We start from the raw sequence: 19,247 nt of genomic DNA on the forward strand, positions 1-19,247 counted from the left end.
TTTTTTAATGTAGGTTAGACACTCCTAAAAAAATGCTAAAAATGCACAAAAACTTAAGTAAAAACACAATGTTTATAAAATTTATGAAATTTCTTCAATTTATTAATTGGTCTCAGTTGATTTGAACATAAAAAATGAAAATTTGAATGAAAATAAGCTTTGAAGAGGAAAAATTAATAAAAATTGGAATGAAAATTTTAATGAAATGACATCATATTGATATTAGTCCATATCGGTATCGCAATTTGAGCATGTAAATGCTATAACGTATATCGGCACATTTTATGTGAATGACGATATTGCATGTATGACACTTCATGAAGTTATTTTTGGTGAGTTTGTCAGGCATTTTTTTTTGAGCAAATCATCACCTAACCTAACCTAACCCTAACTTTGAACTCAATTTGGAAAAAAATCACCGAAAATTTCATTAAAATGCAATAAAAACATTTTTTATTTCACTTTAAAGGATTCCGAACAATCATAAACAATTGCGTTATATCGTGAAAAATAAAAAGAAAATGGGTGTCCAACTTACAAAAAAGTATCCAACCTATAAAATTGTTGATGTGTAGAAGTGCATTGAAAAAAAAAAAGTTTAGTTCATGATTTGTTCGGAATTCTCTTTACATTATGAAAATACATAAAAAATGGAGCACAGTACATATATTCACCTTAAATTTTCGATGAAAATTATTCAATTTATAACCTTAGTAAAAAATAGGAATCTTAATTTTCACTTTTTTTTCGACGTTTTTTTTCACAATTTGTTTGGCACAGAAATCTTTTCGCTCCAAAATCTTATAAAAAATAAAGTTTAGTATTTTAGAGACAATGACAGTCAGATTTGATATTTCCACTGCAAATATTCGAAATGTTAAGGGGTATTCAACCTACAAAGATGTCCAACTTACAAAGAACTCCCCTACTACTTTTTCTGCTGTTCTTATCATTTAACATTTTCTTTATAATTTTCTTACAGTGTTAAGTCTTTTCTATTCTTAACTTATAGAATTATAGATTATTATTGTTTTCTTTCCATCTTACATACATTTGCCGTTGAATGATAAAGAAAGAGTTGTATATATTATTTACGGAAAATTCTAATATTACATTAAACTGTGATTATTGCAAATGCAAAATATTGAAAACATATTTACTTAAAAATAAATGTTATGTTCATAAAAATATTACTTATTTGTGGAAAATAATTCTCGGAGAACTTCTGTCTTTCCTTTATGTCGATGCCTTTTTTGTTTTTCTATCTCGTTGTGAATTTTTTGTAATACTGCAAAAATATCTGTAGATTACTTTTCTCTTCTTTATCTTGACAACTTCTTCGTCATTGCTCAAAGTATTTATTTTTCTCTTTTTTAATAGTATACTAGTCTATACCAAAGCATACTTCAGGTTTAATATTATCATCGATACTACTGATTAATTCAAATTCTTCTTCAAAAGCTATATTACATTTTTCTGATTTTTATTATTTTTCTTTGCAGCATTTCTTTTTTTTTTAACATATTTTTATATTCAGTATTCATACTGCAAGGGTGAATGAAAAGTTTCATATTTCTTTATAAGTTCATTACTTATAACTTCCCATATACGTTTCTTATTTTTGAATGTGAAAAATGGAATCTATTTGTTCAATATTTCAATAATATAATGTACCAATTCTTTGCTTTTATTATCTTTCCAGGAAGCTCTATGTAAATTCTTTTTTTCTTGTGTAAACATTTCATAGTTAAACGATGCTGTACTGCATTATATTCTCTAAAATGAAATTCGTCATTACTTTAAATATAAAATAATATTTTCATAAATCAAAGTTTTTCACTTTTCAATGTGTATATAAATCACTTTCCATTTTCACTTTCAAACGATGATTTGCTATAGGATGAATTTGTTGTCCGTACAAATTTTAATGTGGTATTTTCTAAAAAGAAAAATTTATAACATCAATGCTATAGCATTATGAATAAATTCATTGACAACAAAGCATATTATTAATGTTACAATATATTTTCAATTAAAACTATTGCCATCGCTGTCCATAGAATCCCTTCCGCCATTGAACCATTTTCCAAATTTCTCGAATAATTTTCCATATTTATGCTCCTATTTTCTGTAAAAATTATTGTTTACAATATTTGTTGTGATCAAAATTTATGTATCATTCAATGTATCATTCATTGATATATTAACATTTAATACATGTTTTCATAATTAACAATGATTATATTATTAACATATATTATTAACATATAACACAAATTTCTTACTCAATATACTCATTGTGTAATATATTTATTGACTCGCATAATTTATTTAATAAAATAAATCTCATGAACAATTTTAGATAGAGATTAGAAGAAAACTCTTTTCGCCATGACACTTTGGCTTTGGTCAAAGTCTTGCTACAAATACTTTGAAGCATTTAATGGATCAGAATACAAAATGGATCAGAAGAAAGAATTTTACAAGTTGACTAATCAAAAAACGCATTTGTACAATAGCATCACATTGACCGTATCCTTTGTAGGTGTCGAGTCTCAAATTGAACTTATGATTAGAGTCAACCCCGGAGTCGCGTCGAATCGGTTAATCAAAAACGCTATAAAAGATTGCAATAGGAATTAGCGCTATTTGGAATAACGCCGAATAAAGGGCATTCTATTGGATTATCCGGAAGATTCGTGCCGATGTTGAAGGAAAATTAAAATGCAGAAAATTTAAATTTTAGTATACATTTATTAAATTATATAGGTTAGTCAGCATGAACTTTCCGGACAATCCACTACAATGCATTGCCAGTTGAAATGTCACGACAATCAATCAGAAGCATAAATAATATCATTAAACGCTTCTAAATGATTGTCGCTACAAACGTTTCAATGGGTGCTTGCATTATAGAATGCCCTTAACGCTAATTGGTACTTCTATGACGCATTTACTATTCCGCATTCGTATGCATTGCTGGATTTACACTGAATCCGACGTGCGTCGTACGATGCTCTGCAACCAATCAGAAAATAGAATTTTGCTTCGTATCATCGATACAAAATAAAATTCTGCGACAAGAGCTCACAAGTTTGTTCGTATCGCATGCTCCAAATTAATCCAGAGAGCACTTAGATCATAGATAAGACGGCGGTTGGAGTAGTTGCATTCGTGTGCTCTAATGTTCAGTGACATGAATGGATTTAGGACAAATGAGCATGTCACCAAACCTAATCCATGAGACCACTCAAACAGATCGGACATGTGCCTCGTTTCGTTTTAGGTATTTTATTGTGTTACGTCGATTATTTGAAAAGCGTTGTTATATAAAATAAATGCGTTTTTAATGAATATAAAAGTTATATTATATTTTTATATTATATTTTATTGTATTAATATTATTTTATTTTTTTAATTTTTCTAATTTTATTTATTTTATTTATTTATTTTATTTATTTTTTTTTAATTTTTTTAATTTTATTTTATTTATTTATTTATTTTATTTTATTATTTTATTTTATTAATATTATATTATATTGTTGTATATATTTTTATATTTCTATCAAAAATGTATTTATTAAATGTTTTTATACAAAATGAATCTGAAATATTTTTTTCGATACAGTACGTTTTCAACCATGCGTGCGGAACTCCAATCGAACCACTTTCTAAGGCAAATGGAGCTCTTAATTTACTCCAAGAGGAATATGCTCTAATGCGACGTGAATATCTGGTCGCCATATTGGTTCCGATGACGCGAATGTATTGAGCATGTTGGAACATACGACGCGACAAATCTCTTATAACTATGCAATCATGCGACTATGGATACGGTCAACATGATTCAAACGTTTTGATGCGTTTTTAACTGGTTAATTTGTAAAATTCTTTCTTCTAATTATTGCATCAAATGCTTCAAAGCATTTGTAGTGAGACATTGATCACAGCCTATCACGCGACATTTTAAGTCGGTTCTACTATAGTTGCAAGCCGATCGCATTTTGAAATCAATACTTCATATTGGCTATCATAATAAACTTGCGATCGGCTATCATAATAAACTTGCAACTAATGTGTTGTTATTACGGGCTCGGCACAGCTTGTACGACTATGGCTGCGGTCGGAAACACTCATTGATGTGCCACTAATTCACACCAACCGTTTGGAAATACTCGTGTGTACTCGGTGTTCACTAGTGTGAGATCATTCGGAAATGTTGAGAGCTACACCGAATACCATCCGTGCGAAAAGTAAGGAAATTCAATGTGAGCCATAGCACAGACTTGCATAATGTATAGTGCATAAGAGAATGGACCAATCAAAATTCTTCTTTTCCATGGAATGGAAGAAAAGGATACTTACATCGTGTTCTTGGGTCAAAAAATTTTGAGCAGTTATATTAATCTAGAAAATTTGTCTAAGTTTTATTTTTTTTTTATTTATTTTTATTCTAACTTTCTTTTTACATTGCTCTTTAATAATATTTTACGTACACTACACAACAGATTATTTGTATAAATGTTGTAAAATCGTATGTTTCCAGTACTATTTAGAACAAAATTAACTTTAAGATCGATAATAAACCTCACAGGAACTAATAGACTCGGCAAATGAAAATGGATTGGAAATTTTCAATCCATCCGTATTTTAAATCCATAAACGATGAAAAATTTTATCATTGTCTAAAGTCATAACAGTAACAGTTACTCGGTATGATAATGAAACGTTTAACAAATGCCGATAATCATGAAAGAAATGACTTATATTACTTTCTTTTTGGAATCATATACCACCGTTCCTCTTTACAATTATTCCACTACCTTTCTTCTGTGAATTGTTTAGATCGAGGATAGGATTAAATATGAGCAAAGAGGTGGAATTGAAGTGACACACACGTCAAACGGAAGCCGTTCGGGAACTTCACTCAAAGCATACGATACCTCCACTACTTCTCCACTGAAGTCTACGAAACACCAATGTGTGATGCTTCCGAACGCAGCCTATTGTATACGAGATCCTCCCTTGCGGAAATTTATAGCGGAACGGAACAGCCATACCAATCACAATCGCAGAAAAAAAACTGATTAATGACTGCAGGATAATTATTTAGAATATGGACTACATCTCCGATTTTGATGAAATTAGATGCATTTTCATTTGATGCGTTTTTGCTCAAAAACGAAAGAATCTGTAAAAACAAAAAAAAACATTGAGACAGCTTCGCAAATCGAGACATTAAGCATTAAAGTTGATTATTGAGATTAGGAAATCTATCATGTGTAATGTATAGACAGTAATGCTTATTGGTTTAAGGCGCTTATGCCCCCCCGAACAAAAAAAAATAACATCCTACGCTTGGCTGCATTCGGATTCCTATCTGAGTGACATCCCCGGATGTCATATCATCTTTGTTATTTGTTAAAGGATGACACCCAAGAATCATCTAGGTGGGAATCCGAACGCAGCAAAGGATATATTATTTTTTTTACTCGAGGCACAGTAAAGGTTACATGTAGCACGATTATATGAACTAAATATCAATTTATTATCTCCAGCCTAGAAAAGTGGACGATGCTATGTAATGTACATCTACTTTGTCAGAGGGCATAGTGCGCGGCAGCATGTTGCGGTCACAGGTTTTGAGCCGTCATGTCCTCTCTCAGGTTCCCTTTGGTTATACTGTAATAAATTTCTATGCAAAAAACATCCAAATAAAAGGAGAGCTCAATAGTGTTGACCAATAGAATAGATTTGAATGCTTCTTTCACAGAGAAATAATAATTTTAATATTAGACATTTTATTAATAATGATATGTGCATTATATTTTTATTATTAAACAACATTTGGCGTAATAATCTTTAGTCTGCACAAATGCAGAGTAATGCAGATGACTGAATTCGCTATATTTATCACACATGATAAATAAAAAACAAATCGGTGTGCGGTTATCGAGGAGCTTGCTATAAGATGTAATATTTCTGGTGAGACCGAAGATTTGTAAAAAATTAATATGGATGACTACCCTGCGACTGTCACATTATATATACATTTATATGGCTAACAGAGATAAACCATTGAAATATGCATTTACTGATGGTGAAACCATCGAGTATCTGTGTATAAAGGTATGAATGAATCTTTTTCTTTCAGTTAAATTAAACATGGAATGTTATTATATATCTTTATGGTAAAAATGAACGATTTTGACTTGACGAAAATTTGAAAATTACTCTGTGTTATCTATTAATCATACTATCATCTTCATTAATTAGAATTATAACAAGAAATTAGTTCTTTTGTTAATATTTATTTATGTAGAATACAAATTAACAGTGACATTATATCAATATAATTATAATTTTCTGCTTAATGTATCTATTATGTACATACAAAATGTGTTATGTAAATTTATGTTATTGTGTGAAAAATTTTTAATGGTTGCTATTGAATAATTATAGTTGTATGTTCATAAATCTATGTAATCTATTTTTATTAATTTTTTATTCTGTCAATTTGAACCTTTTTTATTAACCTTTTTTATTTCTGCAAAATTAAATTTATTTTTTCATAACATATTTAAATAAATTTTGGTTATAATCTTTTATTTTTATCCTTGCAAAGCAATCTTAATATTTTTTTTAAATCAAAACTATTTAACTTGTAGATATATTTTCAATATAAGTCCTTTAGCAAGACATCAGTTTGCACTGCAACATTATTCTTCATAACTATGGTTGTGATCACATATTAGAAGAAGACTTGAAGAAATACAGATTCAACTTTCGCCTGAGATTCAAGCCATCTAGTATGGACAGGCTGAGAGAAATAGGTTTAAATGCATATAATAATTATTTTGAACAAGTTCATAAGGATAGTATTGGATAACAAGGTACCTAACATTGTTTATGAGAAACATAAACATGAATTAATTGGCTTAGGAGTTAGTGATACGTATAAGTAACATACAAGTCGTTTTTCTTTGATAGAACAATATGGAGTAAACAATTGTTGTTTATTTATTACAATTTTTTCATTGCAGGGGCTTGAAGAAGAACTCTCACAAGAAATTGTAGAATCAGAATATAAAAAATATATACCTAAGGAATGCATAAAAAGATATGTCTTTTTTATTAGAAAACCTATTCACAATGCATTTACAAAATTATCTGGATATGATGCTGCATATGTCAAGGAACAGTATTTGAAACAGAAAACAGAACGCATGGCTCCATATGTGGAATACATAGTATTAATGATAAAGATGTTCCTAATCTAAGAGCTAAAGTCTTACTTAGGGTTACCATAGAGCGAGTAAAATACTGTGATATTGATATTGGTACATGGAAAATGATTTGTAGGATAGAAGATGTATCCACTCTCTCTATAGGGTAACAACAAATATATGCAATGTAACAATATATTTCAGAACATTGGCTTTTTTTAATGAACAATCTTAAAACACAAATTAAAATAATTTTTATGGTCCATATTAGTAAAATATAATAAAAATAATGAATATTTTTATCTATCACATTTTAGAAAGAATAATGTTGTGTTAATTGGGAGAAGAACTGGCACACCATTGTGTACATTTTGACACAAAAGCTATTTTATTATTTGTATCCGCAATGGACGGATATTATCGCTTATCTGTTAAGTGGAATTTTAATCTGTGTAGTGGTGATCTTAGTATTATTACGCCTTCCTTAGAAAGATTACAAAAATTAAGGTGCCATGGACCAGTTGGGTAAGATGAATTTTACAAAATGAAAGAAAGTTCTTACATATGTAATATTTACATATAGTCTTTAAAAATGTTTCAGAATGGATTTCTCATATACGAAATTTAAAGAAAAATGTGCCAACGAGCCTGGAAGTTATATACCGCGCGAGAGTGAAACCGAGTATTGTTTATTACATCGACATTTACAACAAAGGTGGAACTATATCTTCGCAAAAAGTAGTAGAGACTAAATCTATTAAATTTGTAATGACAAACAGTTTTCGAGTATATGAATCTTTGAGACATTTAATTTCTCCATTCCAAAATCCCAATGAATCGATATACTTTGGCAAATGCTTGGGATTTTTGGAATATGATATATATTAATTAGTCATATATGAATTGAATATATATATTTTTTTAGAAGGAAAATATTAATATTTTATTATTTCATTTATATACATTTATATATATAGAGAATTTATTTTCTAGACAAGTCCAAATTATTACTTTGCGCTTTGGAAAACATCGTAAACGATGTAGCAGCAGATGATGAAATAATTACTACTTTATTGTAAGGTGGACCGCGATGTGTACCATGGTTTGAATTATAGGTATGCAAAGCGCAAAAATCACCGAAATTTGACCTGTTCCACGACAATGATGAGTTTGCATCGAGCTATATGGCAAGTTGCTAAAAGCAAGAAGCTCGAGGTTATGATGAAGATACTGAAAACGGAGGAGAATAATTATACCAAAGAATTTTTAGAATTGGTCGGCAAATGGAGCCAACTACGTTCAGTAACTTTAGTTAAATAAATATCAGAAATCTTAGAAAGGTATTAAATCATGAAAATACTATGTTCTACTTTTCAGATTATATGATATAACTATAGCTCCGACGATCGGAATGCTACTCGAGCTAATGAATTTGGACCCGTTAGACAAGTACCTGTGCAGCAATAGTAAATCTTTATTAACGGTTGATATGGTAAAAGCCGTTTGTCTGGCAACAGCTCTTTGTCTGGCATTTGGTAAATTTCTCCAAATATTTGTGTTATATCTTAATGTTAATATCTTAAACATGCAAGAATATGTAGGAGAAGAATCGTGTATAGAAATATAAAATGCTGGAACGTACTCGTATATTTACACAAAGATAACAGCTTTATTGTCAAGTTGGGTGATTCTGGTCTCTTCACTTCTACTGAGGACGAGTAAGTGAAGAAATAAAAATCTTGTTTATTTATATTCATTGTTTTCTTTTCAAATGTAAGAATTCGCGATTTTTCGTTATTTTGCACAGCATATACCGGATATCATCAGAATGTTACACGGATTTTGCATCAAAATATAGTCTTCAAGCGGATATACTGGCGACGACTATTTGGGAGATATTTTCCAGAGGGGTTTCTCCAAATATCACAAAATTCATACTGTTAAAATGGTATATTTATTACAAAAAAAATTTCATTACGTTATTTTTTTATGCTGATAGAATTATTTTATTAGAAATTCTGAGTATGGTGATTAAATGATATTGTCTTGCAGTATTATAAATGTGGAAACCGATTGCCTACTCCTAAAGATTGTCCAAACGAAATCTATAAATTAATGTTGGAATGCTGGGGCAAAAATAATTCCATAGCAAGGAAACAACTTCAGGCTATTATGCGAGATATCAATTAGATTCTCTATGAGGTATATAATGCTCGTAGAACTCATACTACTATATGTCCTAAGTTTTTCCGAGATGCCGATGGGGACAATGACGAAAATGGCAGTATTTATACAGAAGAAAGCAAATCAAATAGTGAATCGCAAATAAGTTTGGTCTGATTACATTAATATTAATTGGAAAGATCATAGTGAGTCGATTGAAGATAGCTCAGGCAAGACTAATAAAAATAAATGTAATGACAAGGCTTGCAACAGTAAAGATAGCTCCCAATGGCAGCGTACTTACGAGATAAAATTTGGATGTTCTTGCAAGGACATATAGGCGAAGGCTTTTATGGTCAAATATATAAGGGTACGCTCAGAAGTACGCAATGGTAAGGAAGTTGATTTGGAGCAGGATGTAGCCATCAAAAAACTCAAGACGCATGAGGAAAATGTGCTTGACTTCGAAAGAAAAATTAAAATCATGGAGGTGAATCATTGTTTAAGAATCAATTGTTACTTTTTCAGGAATTGTGTGTTTAAACTTTCTGTAAATTATATTCATTCTTCTTTTTTTAAATTTATTTTTAGATCATCCAAACATTGTAAAAATTTTGTGCTCTGTGGACCGAATTCTGGTGATGGAATTTATTCAATATGATTCGTTATTGAGTTATCTAAGTTCGCATCGGTACAATCTTGCATGTAAAACACTGTTAGGCTTCTCTAGACATCGTTGCGGATATAGAGTATCTTGGTAATATGAATATTGTTCACCGAGCTTTAGCAACGAGAAATATTCTAGTAGCGAACGAAGATCGAGTGAAAATCAGTGACTTCGGTCTTGCGCAAGTGATAGCTGCGAGTGATTATTATGTATTTAAAACTCTTCGTAATATTCCAATTAAATGGTAAGTATTATAGATAGTATAATGATTAGTATCAAAAATATATTCATCTTTTTTCTTAATATTTTAACAATAATAGAATAAAATAACGTTTCACGTTTGAAAATATATATTACATAATAAAATTTTTTATATTTTCTCGCTAATTCTTCTAAGATTGAATTATTTTTTTATCAGAGAAATAAACAATTGTTTTAGGTATGCACCGGAGAGTTTGAGGCATAACAAATTTTCAACGCGTTCGGACGTGTAGTCATTTGGTGTGACAATGTACGAAGTTTTTATGTTATGGCGTCGATCCACAACTGTCAGTCAGAATGGCTGAAAAAGAAATTTTAATGACGACTATAATGAATCTATCGAATGCGTTGGAACGTGGCCACCTTCTTCCTTGTCCAGATAACTGTCCACAGGAAATTCATAGAAAATTGATGTTATCATGCTGGCAACAGTCAGTTGAATTGTCATGATAGACCGATTTTTGCTACTCTACGCGAAGATATCGAGCAACTACTTTGTAATTATTAGAATACTTGTGATTCTATGCAAATATTTAAAAAATATTATATATCCCTCGTGATTCTTACATCAATGGGAGATTCTTTGACAAATGTATAATTAATATATTTTTCATGAAAAGTTGATTTCATTCCTTTGATCTCTACACAGAATTATGTGTAGGTCAATTCTATTTTTATATTTTTAGATGAATGAATTTTAGAGAAAAGTATTCTTCTATAAAAATTAATTAAAAATTTTAATTAAAAAAAATAAGAAATCAAGGAATCTGTCATTGGAAAATTAACAATATTTTTTAGATCTTATGTAGAAGAGATGTATCTAGTCGAAGATATTATCACCATTTTATTACATACTGCGTGAAATATAGCGTTTAAGTACAATATCAGTTTATTATTCCCGAAACCAATTATAATTCTTATATTCCTTTTATCCATAATTCTCTAATTAACTTCCTATAAATCAATAATGCAGGATGAAAGTCGGAATCAAATCATTGATTAAAAATTGATTGCATTCACATGAACTAAACACTTCGTTTAAATTGATTGATAAATAATTTTTTATAATTATACTAATTCGTCTTATTTAAAAAATACAATGTAAAAGTATTTCATTCATGATTCTTACTGCAATGGAAAATTTTCTTTGATGATTGAATTTTATTTTTATATTCTTAGATAGATTTTAAGATACATAAATCTCTAAAAATTTTGATTAATATTAATAATAACAGAAGCAGCGACAACACATTTCAAGGTCAAAGTTATCGGAGCTGCTTCCGTTATTATTAATATTTATCAAAATTTCATTTAGAAAAATAAAATATATAGGATTTCTCGGATTTCTCTTCAGTACATATACCTTTTTCATTTTCCTTGATATCGCAGAATTGAACATCAACTTTTTGCATTCTACAAATTTATATCTATATCTATATTTTAAAAAGAAATACTTGTTTCTAACTATCTTATACTTAACTTATAGAAGAGTATCGATAATAGTATACTGTAAAGTTAATATGTATGAATGCCGCAAAAGTATTTTTTTATGTTAAATTTTTTATAATTCTCACCCTTCAACTTTTCCTATTATAATAGAAAAATTGATATGATACAAATTATAATGTATTATTTACAAATTATAATCTACGAAATAATCGCGCGTGAAAAAAAACCGTAGAAATAACTAATGACAATTTCTATTTGGAGACCCCACCGATGATTCTTTCCCATGAAATTACGCGAATACTGAATAATTTATTGATCAATTTTTCCGACACCTTGGAACAATTTTCGCTCCCACGTTAAGTGCATGCATTTTCATTTGATGTTATTTGCCTAATAACGCATGACGCTGAAGAAAAAAAATAAAAAAATGTAAAAATTAGACGGACTTTAGAGGGAAATGACTATAAGTAATATAACTGGCTCGCTTCTGCAGTTAGTTCTATTGAGACTTTTGAAGCAAATGGAACATCCTAAAGAGCGTTACTACAAATTTAACCGATTTCTTCTATCGGTTAGTGGACTATGGCCTTATCAAAGCGAATGGAGCGCTCGTTTAAAAAGAGCTGTTATCACTGTCATCATGCTGTCGTCTGTATTTGTTCAGGTAGTTCACAGTTTTAAAAAATAATTTTTTTTTTCAATTAAATATTAAATATGTTTTCAACTAAAAGATCGGAAATAATATAATATTAAAATATAACATATAATATTAAAATACAAATAAAGTACAAACACAGCAACCAAACAGATATTATTTTATCGGAGAGTATAACGAAGAGTATTAACGCGAGATATTTAATTGAATTATCTGTATTCTGGATTATTTTTCCATGAAATTATATTAATTATTCCACTTTTAACTGTTTCTAGATTTCGAGCATGTTTACATCTGAAATTACTATGGACTTTATAGTGGATGGGATACCATCTCTTCTACTTGTACTAGGTAGCCTGAGCAACTTGTATTCGCGTATAATACACATAGATAAAGTAAGTTTCTAAAAAATTTTTAGATCTTTATAATTTATGTTAAACTCAATAGAATGCATCTTTTGTCCCCAATATGCCAAAGTTTAGACTACCTTTAGACTACATTAAATTTTAGATAAATAGAAAAAAAATTACTTTTGTATATACAATTGTATTTTAATGGAACGTTATTTAGCTTAATCTTACACTAATTTAGATAATGGCGTGTTTTTATATTCACTAATATGTATTTAATAATAAATAAATGAAAGCTATACACCGGCAAAATATGCAACATAAACAATAACAATAATTATATTAGGACTCTCAAATGTTAAACAAATAGATAAATATATATATACAGTAGGCTAATAAGGAGAGTCAGCAACGATAAACGGTGCAATTATTTAGAGAACAATCAATAATCAGATTGATGTTTTCTTTCTTTTGAACGTTTCGACTCTTTTTGGAGTTTTCCTCAGAAAGATATAAGAAAGATATAAGTATAATTAGCTCACATGTAATGTTTAAGTCATTTGCAAATTGACAAAGATGCAGCGTTGTTAATCAGAACATGAAGCTGAATGATAATTGTTAACCCTGGTAAAAGAATTGATTGAGAATGATATAAATCCTATTGTTTTGAATATGAAATCTAGTTCATGAATTCACTAAGACTTTGAATCAAATCTTATAGGAATTTTATACAAATTTTATAGAAATATCTTATAGAATCCGATAAAATACAATAGGATTCATATCCGATCAATCATGATGTTCGCGAAGTCGACGATAGAAAATGAATATAAACATATAGAAAATGATACCAGAAAATTTGCGAGTTATCGCCTGTATTGCGTGTTTTCAACCATTGCTAATGTCATAGAATTATAAAAAATAATATCATAATTATAGAAAATGATACGAAATGATAGAAATCCTATTATTCTCAATCGTTCTGTCAATTTTTTTTACTAGGAAACAATACCAATGCATCTCAATGCTCATTGATATTTTTATTATCGATTTTAAAAATATATGATTCTTTACTTATTACTTTCTTTTAGTTTAGAGAATTATTCGAGCGTATGTGGCAAGATTGGGCGTTACAAAAGACGCATTATGAGATCAAGATTATGCATGAGCATGCTGAGATCTCAAGATTATTCACATTGTATTACATAAGTAAGAGAAATTCTCGTTTTGTCTACAGAAAAAAAGGACAAGCATTGCTGTCTATAACACCGAGACTGTATTTCTATGTATAAGATTATGATAATCATTTTTTTTATTATAAGCATGAAACATTTATATATAACTCAATTTTATATATATATATATTTATATATATATATATATTAAAGTAATAACATACAACATTTCTTCTAGCATTCAAAGTCACAATTTCACGTTTACAAAGCATTTATTATAATTATTATCATTAAATTAAATGGATACGAAATATCTTAAGCATAATTTATTTTATTTGGAGTTAAATTATTTTATTCCTTCTTTTCGAAATCTACCTTTTTTTTCAATGATTTAATAACTTTTTCATATTTTTTTAAACATTAAGAATCTTCATACTAGAGTTTATATATTATATATTGAGAAAATATTATTAAATCGGTCTTTCAGAGTCATTATTGAATCTTGAATATAATAGAAATAATGTTTTTATATACAAATTAAATTTTAGAATATTGAATATTAAACTTAAAAGTAAACAAGACTCTGTAATATTAAAAATTAATTAGGAGAAATGTAATGACAATGAGAATCAAGTGCGATAATTAGGACGCAATCACATCTTATTACTGCTATACTTTAATTTAATATAAGATAAACATTTTTTTTCGCGTGTGCGCGCGTGACTTTATTTTAATCTATCATCAGTATGTCAATTTTAATTAATATAAGTGAATTTTTTTTCTCGTGCTCCAATTCGGAAAGTCAAATGTATATCTTTCACGTTGGTTGCAAAATCAAGTGATTTTGATTTTTGCAAAAATACTTCTCTAATTGTATATATTTACAAATTTTTTAAAGACTAAACTTACCAAATGGAGTTGCATGAGATTGTAATGATTAGTCGAATTAATAAAAAGATAAAGATTTAAACTAATAAGATATTCTGTTGCACGGTGACATATTTATCGGTGACATATGCGAAGTCAACTAAACAATTGCTAGAGTCTAACTGATACACAGACGCATCCTCTACAAAAATAAAAATAAATAAACTAAGCTATATGTTCGGACAGAACCTTGTTTATAATTTGTTTAATATTGATACATATGCGCATGTAATAATTCCGTGCCAGATTGTAAATTAATGCTATTCTTCTATGGGGTAACTGAAAAGTAATGAATGTTTTAAATAAAAACTAAGTTACAGTATACTTAAATATATATTAAGTTTAAATATATATTAAGTTTCATGCAAATTCACATAAAATTTTATGGAAAATATTTTCATGTGTATGTACACAAATATACTTTTCAATTACAAATACATTAAATTTAATGTAATGTAATTAAATTTAGTATAACGTTAAATTCAACTTGTATAATTTAAAGATACATTAAATTTCATGATATTTTTAATTTTAAAGTGTAGTCTTTTCTTCGCGCACATTCTTGTCATTAAATTATATATTAATAAATTTATGATCATTTAATTTTTCAGTCATGTTATATATAAATGTTATGGGATACAACATATGGCTATTTACACCAGAAATTCTTGATATTATGTCGCCCATGAATGAATCTCGCCCGCGGAGGCGACCCTTTCATCTTGAATTCTTTATCAATGAAGAGCAGTACTTTTATTTCATTCGTTTTCACGTATGTCTTGTAGTTACAATCACACCTATAATTTATGCTGCTAGTTCCACTCTATTTCTGATTCTCACGCAACATACTTGCGGAATGTGCGAATTGCTGGGGTAAGAAATTACTCTTCGCGCAATTTACTATTTGTGAAAGAACAGACGATTCTAAGATTGCTATAAAAAATAGAGCCTCTATCAATTTTCAACTGGTTTATTAATTCTCGAATTTGTGTAATAAATATATTTTCTTCATTTATACAGAAAAAACAGTTTTGCTTATGTATCTAAAAATTTAGCTATAAATACAAATCTAAAAGTAAATTTTGTTGAACTATAAAAATAATTATATAAAATGCTCAAACTGATTGCTAAGAATATTAAAATTTTTTGTAGCATTATTGCTCATCAGGCTTGAATTTTCTATACAAATATTTTGATACTTCAATAAAATCATTTTTAGATCTATATCTAGTTAAATTTTTAGATATTTCAGTAAAATCATTTCTGTGTAGAAAAATTAAATTTATCTAAATACCGCCATTTTCAGTTAGTTTAAAAATAATATTTTTATCTCGTTTTTAAATTATTTACTATTTTTCTTCTACATTTTCAACACGAGATAAACAGTCGTATCTTTTCTTTCGTTCAATGCAAGGCAAATATCATGATACGAACAAAGTCAATTATACATTATACGATAATATGTTGACAATCATTTTGACACAGGCACCGTGCGGAACGCTTATTTTATGTTGTCAAAGACAAGGCGAGATACGATTTAATCCAGGTGTCAGAAATAACTTGCGGAAATATATCTGTTTTTGTACAGCAACATTACAACATTATACAGTTTGTACTTTTATTTAATATATGCTATATCAAATTCCAGCGTAATTTCATTTTTTTTTGTCATTTGCGTAATAAAACAGAATGTTGTATTTTACAAGGAAAATTTAAAAGTAACAATGGCCAGATAATGCCTTCTTCATGTTATATGATTTTAACTAACAAAGAATTTATTACACTGAAAAGAATTGCTATGACTCAAATAGTGATAATAAGTTGAGGAGATCGAAAAATATATAGTTTATCAACTTTTTAAATTATTTATTCTATCTTATTTCTCCGTATAAGGGCACATGACTTCGCGCTTCTGTGCGCTACTATGTTTGAATCAATGTTTTCAAAGAAAATTTTTTTTATTTTTCGATCTCTTGATCGAATGATTTATTATCACTTTGAGTCAAAGATTATTATCAACAGCAAAGATTATTATAGCAGCCGAAAAATATCGAAATTCGGAAAAAGTCCTATTCCGCATAACCAAAAAAAATTTATAAAATTTAAATAAATATTTGTTTAGACAGTACCAATAGGACCATTTGTTTACAGAAAATAAATACAATATTTATTGGATTTTAAAAAATAATACTTAAATTAAGTATAAATTAAGTATAATTTGTTAATTGAACAAATAATTATTTACTGTAAATAAATGGTACTATTTAAACAAATATTTATTCAAATTTTGTGAATATCTTTTTAATATATCAACATTAAATCAAACAATACAAATATACATCGATAAATCTAACACATGAATAATATTGATTATAACAGATATTTCTCCTGTCGCGACTCCATTTAGATTAATATAATCACAAAATAAATTTTATTATTTTTTTTCTATCGGTAAAAACAATATTCAAATTACGAAATTGAGTCGAAATTTCAATAGTAAATGTATATTAATAACATACCTACTAATTTATTTACATACAAAAAAATATTCTTTAACTTATTATTTTAATATGTATGATTTTTTTCGTGTTACAAGGTTTGTTAAGATAATCGAAACTTGCCATACAATACCGTTTCTAATAGATCTCATAAACTTAGTGATTTTGATGAGTCTTACATTAATCCAGGTATGTTAGCAAAAATATGTTGAGCGTTTGTAATCGTTTGTTATCGAATTATTAAAACAAAAGCTTTCAGATAATGACCATTTCTGATTCGGAACGAGCTATCAGATCTATCGGTATTTTTTGTAGTATACTATGTTATGTATTCATACCTTCTTACATGGGGCAGAGAGTCACGGATACGAGTTCGAGTCTGTGTGGAAAAATGTAAATATAAGTAGATTTCTCTTTAATATATATTTAAAAGTACATCTTATGCGATAGTATCTAAAATGCTGATATTGAAAATCTATTGTTTATTCAAGGCAAAAGAAGAGAAATTAAAATAAAATTATTAAAAAACAGAAAAAAGGTTCTCCCTGAATTTATCTATTCAGTATTTTGAATTCATTCGAAAATATATGTGAGATAATTGTATATAAACGCATTTGCTGAGATTATATTTTTGTGTTACGCAAATTGCAAGTTTGCAATATTAAATAAAATAATTAACATAATATAATTTTCTTTAAAATTATAATTCTGAAAAGGAAAAAATACTAATATTAATAAAAATTTTTAATATAATATAATTTGCCGTAGTATAATAATATTGTATTTACTTATTTATTAAAGACATACAATACCGAGTGTCCTTAAAAAATTCAGTACGTTTCTTTTCTATGGATTTTGATCAAATCTTGGTCAAATCTTTATATTTTAGGAGATCGCGCGTATTGATATTTTTAGGATATCTGAAATTATAATTTCCTAAAATATGAGAAGATTTGACCGAGAACTAAAATCCATAAGAAATGTGCGGGATCCTTTCGGTATCACTTATCCTGAGTAGGCAGAGCGAACTGAGTCAAAAAGTCCTATACCATTTTGCGGTTTTCGCAATAGTTAATGAGATATTAATTACTAAAAATCGCTAAGTATTAGATTTCAATAATTTTTTATTTAAATACTATCAACATTTACATTTAATATCTGATTAACCATTGCGAAAATCGCAAAATGGTACAGGACTTTTTGATCCAGTTCGCTCTGCCTGCTCAGGATAAGTGATGTCGAAATTTAAGAACATCCTATATCCAAGAGACGCCCTGAAGACATTCAGAAGACGTTCCCAGGATAAAGTATGCTATGTGGAAAGAGGAAGAGAGATTAGATGTCTTTTTTTATTAACTTATCAACTGTTTCTAAAAAAAGAAAAAATTGATTTCGCAGATTCAACTCTATGTGGTACAACGCAGTTGTTTCAGAGCAAAAGACATTGTTAATAATAATAATGCGACGCTATCAGCCACTCATCTTGACTGCCTGTAAATTTTACGTTATGTCTTTGCAGAATTTTGGAACGGTAAGGAAAGAGTATTGTATTCGGAATCATAATAACAATGAATAATAAATATATATATTTCGAAGATACTTCAAACAACGATTTCCTATTGCATGTTCATCAGACAAGTTTAAAAATGTTTCTATCAAGTTATATGCCTATAGAAGTAATGTAGAAAAGTCACGGGAATATTAGAGGTGTTCTGATTTTTTTTACAACCATATCGAAAATTCGGCTTTGTAAAAACAGGAATATGTTGAGATTTTTAAGTAAGTAAATATGCAGAGTAAATAATATAAGTAAAGTAGCAATTCATAGGTAAATATATGTAAATATAAAAATATAAAATATATAATAAAATATATA

General features: G+C 28.4%; 2 pseudogenes; both read left to right on the top strand.

Annotated features, from left to right (window-relative positions):
- Positions 1-5,864: 5,864 nt before the first annotated feature.
- LOC108688931 lies at positions 5,865-10,825 on the top strand (annotated as a pseudogene).
- A 1,398-nt stretch (positions 10,826-12,223) lies between these two features.
- The window catches only part of LOC108688932, a 21,631-nt pseudogene continuing 14,607 nt past the window's right edge, over positions 12,224-19,247 (top strand).

This window comes from Atta colombica, unplaced genomic scaffold, assembly GCF_001594045.1.
Source record: "Atta colombica isolate Treedump-2 unplaced genomic scaffold, Acol1.0 scaffold25, whole genome shotgun sequence".
NCBI lineage: Eukaryota > Metazoa > Arthropoda > Insecta > Hymenoptera > Formicidae > Atta > Atta colombica.